We start from the raw sequence: 14,926 nt of genomic DNA on the forward strand, positions 1-14,926 counted from the left end.
AAAAAAAAAAAAAAAAAAAAAGTTGATTCAGTTCACAATTAATGCAAATGTTTCAAGACTGGGTTTCTGATATTTGTAAATGTCTTTCTTTATTACATAAGAGTGTATTACCATTAAAGTTGGTATTGTATTGCTTTCAAAATGAGAAGGTAGGCTGGGCACAATGCCTCACACCTGTGATCCCAGCACTTTGGTAAACCAAGACAGGAGGATCACTTGAACCCAGGAGTTAAAGACCAGCCTGGGCAACATAGTGAGACCCTGTCTCTACCAAAAAAAGAAAATGGTGTGGTGGCATATGCCTGTAGTCTGAGATGGGAGGACTGCTTGTGCCTGGATGGTTGAGGCCGCAGTGAGCCACATGCCACTACCCTCCAGCCTGGGCAAAAGAAGTGAGACTGTCTCAACTGTCTCAGAAAAAAAAAAGAAAAGAAAAGAAAAGAAAGAAATATGGTCTGTAAAACTCTTAGCACCTTGCCTGGAACATAAAGCTTGCTTAATAAATCGTAGTTAATATAATTTCTAGAAGTTAGCAAAAGAGACTGTAACTGCCCAAGGGGTTCATCTTACCCACTGCCTAGACAAGAGCCAATTCATCAAGACATGGGAATTTCAATAGAGAAAGAGTAATTCACACAGGGCCGGCCGTGGGGGAGACTGGAGTTTTATTATTACTCAAATCAGTCTCCCCCAGCATTCGCCCACCTTGGCCTCCAAAGTGCTGGGATTACAGGCGTGAGCCACTGCGCCTGGCCTGGGGAGCAGAGTTTTTAAGGATAACTTGGTGGGTGGGGAGAAGCCAGTGAGCCAGGAGTGCTGATTGGTCAGGGATGAAATCATAGGGAGTCAAAGCTGTCTGCTTGTGATGAGTCAGTTCCTGGGTGGGGGCCACAAGATCAGGTGAGCCAGTTTATTGATCTGGGTGGTGCCAGCTGATCCATCAAGTACAGGGTCTGAAAAATATCTCAAGCCCTGATCTTAGGAGCAGTTTAGAGAGGGTCAGAATTTTGTAGCCTCCAGCTTCATGACTCCTAAACCATAATTTCTAATCTTGTGGCAAATGTTAGTCCTACAAAGACAATCTAGTCCCCAGGCAAGAAGGAGGTCTGCTTTGGGAAAGGGCTGTTACCGTTTTTGTTTAAACTATAAACCAAGTTTCTCCCAAAGTTAGTTCAGCCTATGCCCAGGAATGAACAAGGACAACTTGGAGGTTAGAAGCAAGATGGAGTCAGTTAAGTTGGATCCCTTTCACTGTCTCAGCCATACTTTTGCAAAGGTGGTTTCAATCCCTCCCTTTGGGTTGTATAACACCTAATCTTAAGGTGTAGGCTATGAAGATGGGAAAAGGCTGTCGATCACTTTGGCTTCTTCCTGCTGAAAGGGGACGTAGTGGGAATGAGAGTGAACCCCAAGGTGGGAAGAGTGGAACTGCTTTGCAATTGTCTGAGCATACTCATGCAGGCATGGTTGAGCTTCCAAGGCTTGCAAGGCAAAAACATTAGTATTCTCATCTATAGTTTTAGTACAGTATTTATGTGAACAGCATACTATAAGGTAAATAATGAGTCCTAGGATGAGGAGTACAATTCCCAAGTTTAAAAGCAAAGATTTGAAAGCATTAGTTTGGAGACTTCTAACCCACAAAGAATTTAGAATTTAGTCTAAACTGCAGAAAAAACCTCAGCAACAGCTAATAACAGTGTACTACAGTTTTTCTTTTGAAGCACAATTTTTCTCCCTCCAGTCCCCGTTTTTATTAAAAACAAATCATAGTAGAACTGATTTGCTTACAAAATAAACTTCAGTCTTAACTGTACTTGGCTTGATTATTTGCATAAAGTGCAGCAAGAATAATTATTTTTCAATTAGGCTTTTTCAATTGGCTTTGATAGAACTCTCTTCCATGAAGAATCTCAGATAAGACTTTTTAAAAGCCACCCCCAGCCATGGATTTGTACCCTCAAATACCTATGAATTAGGTGAATTCCTCTCCTCTTGAGGTCCCAAGATAACTTGGTGTTCCTGGGCCTGTTAGAAAATGACATTCTTTACTTACCACAGACCAGAAACCTTGTACAGGGACTCTGTGTGGACAAGGTATAAGGCCAGATGCCCCAGTGGGCTTTAATTGGCTCTAAAAGTCCACTTTGATTCTTTAAAGAAAGCATGCCATTCAAGTCAAAGCCTTGGTAAAATAACAAATTTCTCCAATTGTGTCCTGTTACAAAATAAAACAGAATTTCATTGCACTTATGCAATTAACTATACTGCCGTAAGTTGAGAATACTCACCAATAGTTTCCAAATTCTGGAGAAATCAGGTAAAGAGGAACAAATATGCTCCAAGTTTTGTTCACAGGAGTATATTTTACTCACTTGTTAAAAGTTGCAAATAGCTCTAAAGAAATAAGTTATCTTGACTCTGAACACAAAAGGTTTAGCAATGTTTAACACATTAGCTCTCCATGAGAGTCCTAGAAGTTTGTTTTTTCCCCTCTATTCCAATAGCACATTTTTTTTTTTTTTTTGAGATGGAGTCTTGCTCTGTCACCCAGGCTGGAAGTACAATGACATGATCTTGGCTCACTGCAACCTCCACCTCCCAGGTTCAAGCAATTCCCCTGCTTCAGCCTTCTGAGTAGCTGGGATTACAGGTGCATGCCACCACGCCCAACTCATTTTCATATTTTTAGTAGAGATGGGGTTTCACCATGTTGGCCAGGCTGGTCTTGAACTCCTGACCTCAAGTGATCTGCCCGTCTTGGCCTCCCAAAGTGTTGGGATGACAGGCATAAGCCACCACACCTGACCAATAGCACAGTTTTTAAAGTTATCTGAGACCTGAACTCAGAGTCCTGTATCTGATTATAAACCATCTTTTGAAAAGGACTAAAGCAAGACAAAATGTCTGTGGATGACAAAAGTCTATAGCTACAATTGACTAGGAATTTTGGTTATTTCTGTGGCATACAACAATTTTACATAACAATTATGATTATTGATAAAGTACACTAAATTATATCAACATTATAGAAGTTTCTCGTAATTTTGGAACACATACCAATAACATATTTATACAAATACAGTCCAAAGAAAACCAAACACTATTCACTCTTCTATTTGAAAGTTTTTGTTTTCTATTCTAATGTCACAGTCTCCCAGTTATTAATCAGAAACCTGGATTTAAAAGCACCTGTTAGGCCAGGTGCTATGGCTCACGCCTGTAATCCCAGCACTTTGGGAGGCCAAGATCACCTTGAGGTGATCACCTGAGGTCAGGAGTTCGAGACCAGCCTGGCCAACATGGTGAAACCCTGTCTCTACTAAAAATACAAAAATTAGCCAGGCGTGGTGGCAGGTACCTGTAATCCCAGCTACTCGGGAGGCTGAGGCAGGAGAATTGCTTGAACCTAGGAGGCTGAGGTTGCAGTGAGCCAAGATTGTGCCACCGCACTCCAGCCTGGGGGACAAGAGCGAGCGAGACATCATCTCCAAAAAAACAAAAAAAAGAGCACCTGTTAAATTTTATATCTGATTATAAAATTACCTTTTAAAGAGGAGCAAAGTGAGGCAACAATTGTATGTGGATGACAAAAACATTTTAGGGCAGCCACAGTTAAAGGCACAATTGACAAGGAAATTTACCTCTGTGGCACACAGTCATTTTTGGACTTTAGAGGACCCAATATCTAAAATATTAGGTTAGAAAGAGACATAATTGATAATTTGATTTTGGAAAGTTTGTCAAATATCAAAGGTTTAAAACACTGAATGTCACAAAATAGATTCTTGAACTCCTGACCTCATGATCTGCCCACCTCAGCCTCCCAAAGTCCTGAGATTACAGATGTGAGCCACTGCGCTCGGCCAGGCACTTATTTTTCTAAACCAAGTAATCAGAGCTCTTTTATATATAAACACACATACACACACACACACACACACACACACACCCACCACATATAAATACAGACAGACAGAAGATTCAGCACTTGTAAGATTTTTCATTTGCCAGTTTCTTAATTGGATTACCGGCTTCAGGCTGGAGCCCTTGGAGGAACAGGACCAGGAAAGCATCCATTTCTAGGGCCAAATAAGCAGCAAATAAGCAGCTGAAGGCAAAGACAGAGCCCCAAAATTAAGGGTGCCATTTTATACTGGATCCCCAAAAGGATAAGACAGTGCAGTGCTTCTACTCTGCGTTTCACTGCAGGTAACCCAAAGCTAATCAGCCCATTTTGTAATTAGCCCATCCGTCATGGGAGTCTCATCTCCCAGTGTGGGGTGGGGATATTCCCTTATCTTCCAGGTGGCCAAAAGCATGCTTCTCTGATCCAAGTGTGCAAAGAGTCAAGTATCCCTCCATAAGTACTATTAGCCATCCCTTAAAGTGTATTTCCTACCTAGTGGTTACACACCAAAGCTCTCTCATAATGCAAAGTAATTTCTGATACCCCCAAAACTGAAAACCGTCAGACAACACAATGTAAAACAGAACAGAGCCTTTGATTTTTGAGAGGGAGCTATCCACTTTTAATTCCTGGGATTTCATAAGGAAAACAGAGGTTTTTCCCCAAAACGGGGTCTGTGGTACCTCCTCTGTTTTTTCCAATGAGTCCCAGGCTACCAGAAGTTATCTCAGAGCGTCTCATATGTGCATGAAGCGTGTCAAGGCAAAAAAAAAAATTGGAGGAAAATAATTCAGTCAACTGAGAAGAAAGAAACCTTTTTCCAGAAAAACAAGGTCCAAGAAGAGAAAAACATAAAGGACTTTAAAATATATCTATAGCTTGTTTATCCACTTTTAATTAAGCTGAATTTTAACCATAGTGCTCTTTAAAAAAGAAATCTTTCAGATCTCTTATTACCTAACTTTAGCCATGCCAAGCAGCCAATATTTCTAGTTTCTGAACTTTACCAGAGGTAAACTCCTAGACGCTTCAAAGACATGGTAGGCAGTTTCTTTTTTACAAGATTTAGAATCTCCACAAAGTAGCTCAGAGAAAGGAAAATTCAAGAGAGGAAATTAGAAGCTATCAATCGGGGGGGGGAAAAAAACCTCAATAAATGGCAAAGTTACAGAAATAACAAACCAGAAAGGAATCATTCCAGACGCCAACAATTGAACCCAGGCCACCACTGTCAAAAGATAATGCCTTAGCTACTGAGCTATCCAGCATTGAGCAGTTTCTAGCATTGAGCAGTTTCTAGCTTTCCCCAGAAGGAGCCTAAAGAAGCCAATTTCAAACTTGCAAGACTTTTAACTGTTCAAGAAAAATTTTTAGGACTATGATATGAACCCCAAAATTCCTGTCTTCTGGATGATGGAAACCAAAAGAAAGTATCTCCACATTGTCACAAGGTTAAGCTCTTAAGGACACAAAACAAGACAGAGAAATTTCATACAGTATTGGCTTCAGGAACCCATAGCAAAGTTTGTAACTGACCAGCCTGCTGAGCTGGCTTGAAAAGCAGGCTTATAGGGGTCCTAAACCCACGTTCTATCCTGTGATACCCTTTTCTCCATTACAGAACACAGAAGGACAAATTCTTAGCACAATCTACACCAGATTTGCTACAGCCTAAGGCTAGTCTCACAAATCTTTTTTTCTACTAATCAAACCCTCGCAGAGGAGACAAATAGTTTACTATTTACCAAGACAGAGAAAGAGAGAGACCAGAAACTTGGCTAATAAGAATTTCTTACTCTTTTTGCTGGCATATCAGGTTTCTGGGTTCCCTTTCTCTGCAGCTTCCAGAAGAACGGAGTGGCTTCTGATGCCACTGCTTGCTTGTGTTATAGCTGTGGGGTTCAAGCTATAGCACAAGAGAAATCACCCTTACTGTTTTATGGAACCATAGACAAGATTCTTAATTTGCAAGATGCTGCCCAATGGGCTGCATGGGGAGCTGAATTAACATTTTCCAACCCAGCAAAATACACATAACAAAGCAGACATTAGTTACCTCATTCAGCACCCACAATCAACCTAGCAAAGCTCAAACTTCTTCCCGTTGGTCCCTGTTGTCTTTGATCCACTCTAGGTGGGGAGGGACGACCTCTGAATGGTAATTCACAGTTGGGGTATCTGGGCAAGGCAAAGAACAGATAGTCACCTGTTGAGCCTCCTTTAGGCTCATCGAATGTGACCAGACAAATAAGGAGAGTTCTCTGAGTTGGGCCTGCTGGACTTCCATCAGCAACCCCTTCTGAGATCCCTTTCACATGTACAAACACACACAAAGACGAGATGGACAGAAGGCCTTCCAAATCAGATTCCTAACCAAGAAGTCCAAGAGTATCCCTTCCAAACTGTCCTTCTATTCTCCATCTGAGAAACCTCCTTGAAATCTTCCTGATTGAGGAGAAGTCTCCCAAACCAGGACTCTTCCTACTAGTTAGAAAGAGCCAACTGAGACCCTCACAGGAGCCGAACAGACACCCCTCAATGGGGCTACAGACACAGAGACCCCATGGTGGAGCCACAAACAGATGCCCCGCCATGGGGCTACAGACACCCCACCATAGGGCTACAGAACCAGTCAGGAGAAGGAAGGCAGCGTTGGCAGTGCCTAGGATACTCATCAGTCCAGACACCCTGCAATGGGGCTGCAGACAAACGTCCATCATGGGGCTACAGGCAGACACCTTGTGATAGGGCTACAGTTAAGGGACATCTCCCCAGGACTATTACTCCATTGCAATTAAACCCATGCACATTGGGTTGGCAGCATCCTGCCAGTAGAGAGAGTACCAGAGACAACCCCCAGTCCAAGAGAACTAGGTGGCTGCTTGGGCTTGCTTCTGGATCCATCGCTGGAGGGGGGCCACTGAACCATGGGCAGGTAGCCGCACAGGCAATTCTGGGACTGGGTGGTTTCAAGACTTTCCTGTTTCTTAGTAGCTCATTCTTATTCCACAACTTAAAAAAAAAAAAAAAAAGAAAAGAAAAGCTGGGTTTAGAGAATTTAAGGTACCTGTTACATTCAGGGCAAGTGCTGGCCTCAGATGTGGCTGTGCTCAGGGCTTCTGCACATGCTAGTCCCTCTACCTGGACTGCTCTCCCCATCCCTTGCCCACTGGCATCTGCTGAAACTCGTCAACCTTCAGGTTTTAGCACATTCTTTAGGGAAGTCTCCCCTGACTTGCCTAAAAAAACTCTCCCTAGCTTAAGCCTTTAAAAATCTCTTTGTAGGCCAGGCATGGTGGCTCATGCCTGTAATCTCAGCATTTTGGGATACCAAGGTTGGACAATCACTTGAGCCCAGGAGTTTGAGACCGTCTCTATAAAAAACAATTAGCTAGGGTGGCCTATAGTCCTAGCTACTTGGGAGGCTGAGGCAGGAGGATTGCCTGAGCCCACAAATTTGAGGTTACAGTGAGCTGAGATCACTCCACTGCACTCCAGCCTGGGCAGAAGTTTAGCTCTCTTGGGCCTCTTACTCCCTTTACACCTCCATCTCCAATGTCACAACTAATTGGCTGGGTTATCACATGATTTTTCAAAAGCAACCCTTTTCTGGAGGAACTCAGGTGTCATTGACTAAAATGTAATACTTAAAAAATTTTGACTTGATTCCTTGAGGTGGAGGATCATGAGGTATATTTTTGGGATTTCAAGGTCCAATAAGGAACATTTTTTTCTCTCCTCCCAATTTTGGGGACCAATTAAGCTATAGATGTGTGTGTGTGAGAGAGAGAGAGAGAGAGAGAGAGATGAAGTTTTAAAAAATAGTTTTATGGTAAAGTTGGTTGGGGAATGTGGGGATCTGCAACCAAATAGGTTTGGCTCTGTCTTAGGGTAACTCTGTCGTAGGGTAATGCAGAGCACCCAATCCTGTTGCTGTTCAGGGCGCCACTTGTAACCCACAACATAAGGCTGGAAAGTCCAGAGCGAGTTTAAGGTTGTAAAAGTTCTTTAATAAATAGAGTAACCTTAGCTCTCTGGGGCTAGTAAACTCAGATCGAGTGATTGAATTATGTGGTCTCTCCTAGACAGCTGCTTTTCCATCTTTACCAGACCTATCAGTAAACAGTGTTAAAGCATTAAGTATTGGGGAGTGCAATGCTGCTCCAAATTGCCTTTTACTTAAAGGAATCCTGGTGATATCAGGGTCATAACTTAGCAATTGACTTCATTAATCATTACGATGGCAAGCTGAAATAAGTAACAAGAAGTTTAAAAAGAAAACCTGAAAGCATCTCTAGAAGCAGAGACTTAAATAATAAACTTTAACCATGTGCTTAAAGCCATAGGCAGAGTAGCTTAAATCTTGTAATTGAGTTTTCAGGCTGGCCAAGTTTATGGACTTTAATCTGGCAAACAGTCTTGAAAACAGTGACTCACTAGCTGGGGAACTCAATTTAGGACTCTTATAGCAAGTACAAATCAAAGACTATCTGTAATCAGTGGGTTAATATAGTCATTCGTGCATAAGTTTTCACTACACTTAGAACTTTTCTTCACTTTCTGAGAAGGACACAACATTTTTACCTTCTAATTTAACTGTAGCAGGACGAGCTGCAGACAAAATCCCTCAGATGCCGAGTTAAAGAAGGAAGGGCTTTATTCAGCCGGAAGCATTGGCAAGACTCATGTCTCAAAAACCGAGCTCCCCGAGTGAGCAATTCCTGTCCCTCTTAAGGGCTTACAACTCTAAGGGGGTCTGTGTGAGAGGGTCTTGATCGATTGAGCAAGCAGGGGGTATGTGACTTGGGGGTGCATGCACCAGTAATTAGAATGGAGCAGAACAGGACAGGGATTTTCACAGTGCTTTTCTATACAATGTCTGTAATCTATAGATAACATAACCAATTAGGTCAGGGGTCGATCTTTAACTACCAGGCCCAGGGTGTGGTGCCGGGCTGTCTGCCTGTGGATTTCATTTCTGCCTTTTAGTTTTTACTTCTTCTTTCTTTGGAGGCAGAAATTGGGCATAAGACAATATGAGGGGTGGTCTCCTCCCTTATAACAAATATCATTTAATTAGGTTTACAGTTCTCCTTTAAAGGGTAATGTGTGGTTTTACATGCCTAGCTTTTAATTACTCTTTAATTCATGGGCCCTCTGTAATCTCTCTCTCTTCAGAGGTTACCGTTATATTTAATTTGAATTTGGAAAGCTACATTGGGGTAGGAGAGAGATAACAATAGTGGCCATTATTAGAAAAGAGGCTTTTCAAATTCTTACATTTTACTTAAATCTTAGCAGAGAATCATAGCCCGGGACATAACACATGAAATTTTGCTATGGGCTGCCCACAGAGCCAGAGGGCAGCGGTGCAGGTCCTGGGTGGCAGCCATGTTGTACTTGCTTAGGCTTTGCCTGTGTCTGCCCCGCTCCCTCCTTCCTTTGCTGGGGGGTATGCTGCCAGCCTGGATGGACCTTGTCGGCTTGATCACTGAGAGCTTTTCTGCTGCTGAGCATTTTCTTCCGCCCACTGCCTGCTTGGCCGTGCGGTTTCAGCTTCTAATGCCTTTTTTCTTATCTTTTTAGAAACATACACCTGATTGCCTTGCCCATTTTGCATTACTGAGCAGGTTAAGAGCTTTCTTTCCAATGCTGCCTGCTTAGGACAGGGACTTGTTATAAGTAAAGTTTTGGTGCCGCAAAAGAAATAGCATTCGAATATAAAATTTTCTTTTTAATTCTCAGCAAGTCAATGTACTTCTATAGAAGGGTGCATCCTTACAGATGGAGCAATGGTGAATGCACACCTGGACAAGAGAGAGGAAGGGGTTCTTATCCCTGACACATGTGGCCCCTGCTGCTGTGTCATTCCCCTATTGGCTAGGGTTAGACTGCACAGGGTAAACTAATTCCGATTGGCTAATTTAAAGAGAGTGACAGGGAGAGTGGTTTAGTGGGAAAAATGGTTATGGCAGAGCAGGAAATCGGAATGAGTCAGGGTGGAGCAGGTAATCAAAAAGCGTTGTTTTATGAGGAAGTTAAGTTTAAAAGTAGAAGGCAAAGAATTAAACATACTGGCATATTGATTCTTTGAAGAGAAACTTAGAACTCATATCTAACATTCCCTCCTCTTGCATTTCCTTACAGATCTTTCTCTTCAAGCTTCTTTAACATATCTTGGCTTAGTTGTTCTGCTTGATTTTCCAAAAGAAGAACCTTCTCTGGATAAGGCAGAGGATAGTTAAGGGAGGCTTTAGTAAGTGCCATTTTTATGAGCCTCTGCACCAACCCACTGATGCATGGTGTGACACAGCACCCAACAAGAATAAGTACACCTATTATGGCTGCGAGGGAAGTAAGAATTGAGGCTATTATATTTTTCCATTTACCGAACCACTTTTCTAGCCATCCTGTATTTACCCCTAAGTTGTTGGCTAACTCATTGGACAGAGCAGTCAGACCCTGCAATGGCTTTGTTATAGTTCCATCAGAGGTGGTGTTGTTTTGAGATGAAGGTACAACACTGAGTTTTAATCATGACACAAACTCCTCCTCTTTCTGTTAATATCATGTCTAAGGCTATTCTGTATTCCCAAGCCATCTGGCTAGTAGCCCCTAAATGCTCAGCTATTCCTTTAACAGCATCTCTACCGTAGTTAATAAATCATTGTTGGTTGTAGTAGATGTAGGTTATCCAATCTACATTTTTATTGTCACCCACCAAAATATTGACGCAAATCCTGTAGCTATTTGATTTTTGGCTTTAAATTGATCTGATATTCCCCATGGGACTCCAATTGCATTTAAATAGATGTGAGAGTTGAAAGACCCATAAGAGTTTTCTCTCACTTTACGATGTCTTATTTTTCCTCCCTCTGGTTGATGAAATGCCAGGGTGAAAGGGATAGCCAATTGGACTAAAGCACAAGTGCCACTCCAGTTTTTTGGCAGATTGTCCAGTAAAGATCCACCACAATACCACCACATATCCACTCAGGGATGAACAAGGGCTGACTGATAAGCTCTTGAAAATTCTTAAGCTCGTAGCATCCCTTCAGGTCTCCAAGGAATGCTGTTTCCTCCCTGTCCTGAGAGACACGAAGTAAACTTAGTGTTGGGAGATGGAAGCTGGTTGGCACTTGGGGGCTGACCTACAGTGTGCCGGACTTCGGGATATAGCAGAGAGAGAGCTTGGCACGACTTACTACTCCAGGCTGTAGAATCCTGGAAAAGACCTACCATGCAGCCCATGCCCAGTCGACTGGAGGACCACCCTAGTGGAAAGGGGACAATCTGGACCTCTGGGCTGCCATGTGCACAAGCATAACAGTTGCTTTTGTTTAATGTGTGGATGGAATATTTGATCCATTCCAATCAGGCATTTGCATCTTGGTATTCTGTCTTAATTGCCAAAGTTTAAGTCTTTAACTTCTACAATAGCTATCTTGGTCTTGTCATTAGATGGAGGAGGAACAATTGTTCCATTGTGAGATGTTTTGGAAAAAGGCTTAGAGGAAGGTGCAGGTGGCAGTGGATCAAAGAAATGCACTTCAAGGAATCCAATAGAGTCTGTCCCTGAAACCTCAGCCCCCATACCATAAAACCGGCTTAAAAAAGGGAACCAGCTTAGAAAAGGGGAAGAACTTCGAGGGTTTGAGATAATAACCTGTGTAGGATTGCACTGGTTTAGCTGACAGTTAGTGAGGGGCTGTCCCTCTGGTAAAATGAATGTATGGTTTTAGGAAATTACAAAAACTGGTTGGGGCAGTCCATTCTTGCTCTTTAGTGGTCCACAGAATGTAGGACCAACTACGGGATAAAAGCTCTACCTCGGAGGGGGCAAGACTCCTCGTTGACACTGGGGTCTTTATCAAAATCTTCCCAGATTAAATGGTCCCAATTCACTAATGCCCAGTCTGAGGAGAGTCAGGAGGAACAAAGGTACTTTTCTGAAGTAGAGAGCTGTCTTTGACTTGGCAAGTCCCCACAGGGTGTAACAAGGCAAGCATCAAATGCAATAGTTTGAGGCAAAATTGACTGGTTATGTTAATAACTAGATGTTCAGCAATAGAGTGAGGAAAGAAGAAAGAGTAATAGAATAGATGAAAGAGAGTTAAATTTTTCTTCACTTTAGTTTGGTAGGGTTTTCCCCTAGGACTATGGCCCACAACTCTGGAGGGGGCGGCACTTTCTTAACTCAGGTGTGATGAGTCCTTCCCCTTTTTGTTGTATGAACAGCAGTCTCGGTGGTTAGCAGCACAAGGTAGGGTCCTTCCCAGGCTGGCTGGAGTTTTCCTTCTTTCCACCCTTTGATGAGAATGTGATCCTCAGGCTGGTGCTAGTTTACTGGAAATTCTAGGGGTGGTACCTGTGCTAAAAGACTTAGTTTTGAGGGAAAGGAAAGTGGAAGATAAACCAAGTATATAATTTCTAAGAAATTGATCTTTTGTCTTAAATGTGGGGACATCAGCAGTGGACTTTATAGTCCTTGGTGCCTTCTTACTGAGAAATTTCCTTTAGCACCTATTTTTATTAGTTTTTAGACCAAAGAAAGCCAAACACCATTTTATATTTGACAATGCTTCCTGTATGATTTTATACCAGAAAAGCTAAATTTCATCTTTATATTAGTGTGTTATTAATGTTAAACTAAATTTTAATAAAACCTTGTAGACATATTTATCCAATTTTAATGTCTCACAATAAGGTAAGGTTTTTATAGACTCTTTTTAACATTTTATAATTTTTGTTAAAGAGCAGGTTAGTGCTTTAAGAAAAACCTGTTGTGCTTTTATTTTAATGTCCAGTTCACAGAAAGATTGGATGATACCCCTTTTACTTTAGCCAATGTTTACACACAGAATTTCCTTTACAATTAACATTTTAAAACTTGCTTAAACCTTTAAAACAAATTTTTTAAACCTTTTAATGTAGGTAAAAATCCACATTCTTATGCCTCCTTATAATCCTTTTACCAAAAGTATATTTTACTTTCCTTGCACACCTTGCACATAAACTGTTTCTTCAATAGTTTTACATCCAGGAGGCCTAATTACTTTTAAATTATACAATATCTCTTGCATAAATTCCCTTTTATAACTTTTTCTTTCACGACTTTCACAGTCTTCAACACGCCTCAACTTTCTGACTTGTTGCAAACATTCCTTTCTTTAAACAACCAGTTAACTTATTTTAGGACAAGAATGTACCATATAGCATTCATTTTATAGAAATTATTCCCCCCCACCCCCTTTTTTTTCCATTCTTCTCCAAAGCAAACTTCCTTCATGTCTGTGGACTAGACTGCCTAAGGCCACAAGATCAGAAGTTAGGATAATACATGTTACACTGTTAACTTTTAGCAAACTTTACTTTTGTTGAAAACCTTGTAAGTTTGGGATTTCCATTATCCTTTGCTATTAATAAGACCTTGTTTAGTCCAAATTAACTTAGAATTGGTATAGATGGTTCCTTCCTGGTTCTCTAAGTACTTTAAGGCTTAGCTGAGTGCAAAGAGCTCACACGTTTGAGTAGACCAATTGTTAGGCAATTTCCCTAACTCTGCTTCTACAAGAGTTTCCCTATTGTTATATATAAAGTTTCGGTGCCGCAAAAGGAATAGCAATCAAATATAAAATTTTCTTTTTAATTCTCAGCAAGGCAAATTACTTCTATAGCAGGGTGCGCCCTTACAGATGGAGCAATGGTGAGCGCACACCTGGACAAGGGAGGGGAAGGGGTTCTTATCCCTGATGCACGTGGCCCCTGCTGCTGTGTCATTGCCCTATTGGCTAGGGTTAGACCACACAGGCTAAATTAATTCCAACTGGCTAATTTAAAGAGAATGGCGGGGTGAGTGCTTTGGCGGGAGTCAGGGCAGAGCAGGTAGCAGGTAATTGGCATGAGTCAGGATCGAGAAGGTAATCAAAAATGTTGCTTTACAAGGAAGTTAAGTTTAAAAGTAGAAGGCAAAGAATTGAACATACTGACATATTCTTTCAAAAGTAATTTCGAACTCATATCTAACAACCCCTCCCCTTATATTTCCTTACAGCTTTCTTTTCAAAAATTTTTTTAACATGCCTTGGCTTAGTTGTTTTGCTTGATTTTCCAAAAGAAGCAGCTTCTCTGGATAAGGTGGAGGATAGTTAAGGGAGGTTTTAGTAAGTGACATTTTTATGAGCCTCTGCACTAACCCAGGATGCATGGTATGACACGGCACCCAACAAGAATAAGTACACCTATTAGGGCTGTGTGGGAAGTAAGAATTGAGGCTATATTCCTTTCCATTTACTGAACTACTTTTCTAGCCATCCTGTAAAGCGGTCATTTACCCCTGAGTTGCTGGCTAACTCATTGGGCAGAGCAATCGGACCTTGCAATGCCTTTGTTATACTTCCATCAGGGGCGGTGTTGTTTGGGATGAAGGTACAACATTGAGTTTTAATGATTACACAAACTCCTCCTCTTTCTGCTAATATCATGTCTAAGGGTATCCTATTTTCCCAAGCAATCTGGCTGGTAGCCTGTAATTGTTCAGCTATTCATTTAACAGCATCTCTAGTGTAGTTAATAAATTGCTGTTGGTTGTAATAGATGTAGTTTATCCAATCTACATTTTTATTAATTGACACCCACCAAAAATATTGACTCAAATCCTGCAGCTATTTGATTTTGGGCTTTAAATTGATCTGATATTTCCCGTGGGACTCTAATTGTGTCTAAATAGACATGAGAGTAGAAAGACCCATAAAGGGTTTCTGTCGCTTTACGATGTCTTATTTTTCCTCCCTCTGGTTGATGAAATGCCAGGGTGAAAGGGATAGCCAACTGGACTAAAGCACAAGGGCCACTCCAGTTATTCGGCAGAGTGTCCAGTAAAGATACACCACAATACCACCACACATCTGCTGGGGGATGAACAAAGGCTGACTGATTGATAAACTCGTGAAAATTCTTAAGCTCACTGCATCCCTTCGGGTCTCCAAGGAACACTAAGTTTCCTCCCTGTCGTGA

This window comes from Hylobates moloch, unplaced genomic scaffold (assembly GCF_009828535.3).
Source record: "Hylobates moloch isolate HMO894 unplaced genomic scaffold, HMol_V3 SCAFFOLD_1, whole genome shotgun sequence".
NCBI lineage: Eukaryota > Metazoa > Chordata > Mammalia > Primates > Hylobatidae > Hylobates > Hylobates moloch.